Consider the following 1,322-nt stretch of genomic DNA (forward strand, 5'->3'; position numbering starts at 1 on the left):
GTGTAACAGTCAGGCAGTTGTCTAGTCTCTGGTGACCTTGGAAATGATAGTTTCAGTACAGACACTTGTGTACAGATCGTTAATTGTTTACCCTGATATATATTCTTCTCTTCTTCCCTAATAATAGAACATCTGATTTTTTACCTGGACACATAGCTTCCTGGAATAAAGGCCATGAAGACAAGGGTCACCCCCTAAGGATAGTGGAGCAGTAAACTAAAATGAATCTGGATCTCTAAAAATTTCATAAGGCCACTGTACCGGCTTTGGACTGCCTAACTCTGGATTTCTTTTAGGTGAGATAAATACATGTATGGCCTATTTAAGCCACTGTTGTTTGGGAGTCTGTGCCATGCAGCAGTTTTATGATTGCAGTGACTTGAGATGTGAATTGCACGTGAGGTTTTGATGACAATGAATATAGACTACTCTTTCAAGAAATACCTGAACCTGATTCCAAAGCTCTCCCAAAATCTAGCTCTGACTAGTTTTCCAGACTTTTTCTGGCTATTTTTCTGAGTAATGCCTATATTCCAACCGAACAAAACACGTCTCTATTACCAGATGTGCCCTGCCTTCTCTCATTAGGAGCCTTTTCTCATGCAATTTCTTCCCCACAGAACATCCGCTGTTACATCTCCCCTCTGTCACAACTTCCAACACTTAAAAATTCCACAATATTTTAAGTCCTGGTTGTGGCCTTTGGGATCCTGGGGTAACTTTAAAATAATAAAGAGTCAGAATCTTAGGAGATATTGGACTCAAGGGACTCAGGTAAAATATCAATCCACAACCCTTTCAGGAGAGAAAAGACAAACTCATTTATAATCTTTACCATTTGACTAGAGAGATTTCCTCCCACCTTCTCCTTGTGAATTCTTTTTTTTTTTAACTGAAGTATAGTCAGGTTACAATGTTGTATCAATTTCTGGTGTACAGCATAATACTTCAGTCATACATATACATACATATATTCATTTTCATATTCTTTTTATTATAGGTTACTACAAGATATTGAATATAGTTCCCTGTGCTACAAAGAAGAAACTTGTTAATTATCTGTTTTATATATAATAGTATCTGCAAGTCTCAAACTCCCAATTTATCCCTTCCCACCCCTTTTCCGCACTGGTAACCATAAGTTTGTTTTCTATGTCTGTGAGTCTGTTTCTGTTTTGTAAATAAGTTCATTTGTCTTTTTTTTAAGATTCCAGATAGAAGTGATATCATACTGATATTTTTCATTCTGGCTTACTTCACTTAGAATGATAATCTCCAGGTCCATCCATGTTGATGCAAATGGCATTATTTTATTCTTTTTT

This window comes from Vicugna pacos, chromosome X (genome assembly GCF_048564905.1).
Source record: "Vicugna pacos chromosome X, VicPac4, whole genome shotgun sequence".
Classification (NCBI taxonomy): domain Eukaryota; kingdom Metazoa; phylum Chordata; class Mammalia; order Artiodactyla; family Camelidae; genus Vicugna; species Vicugna pacos.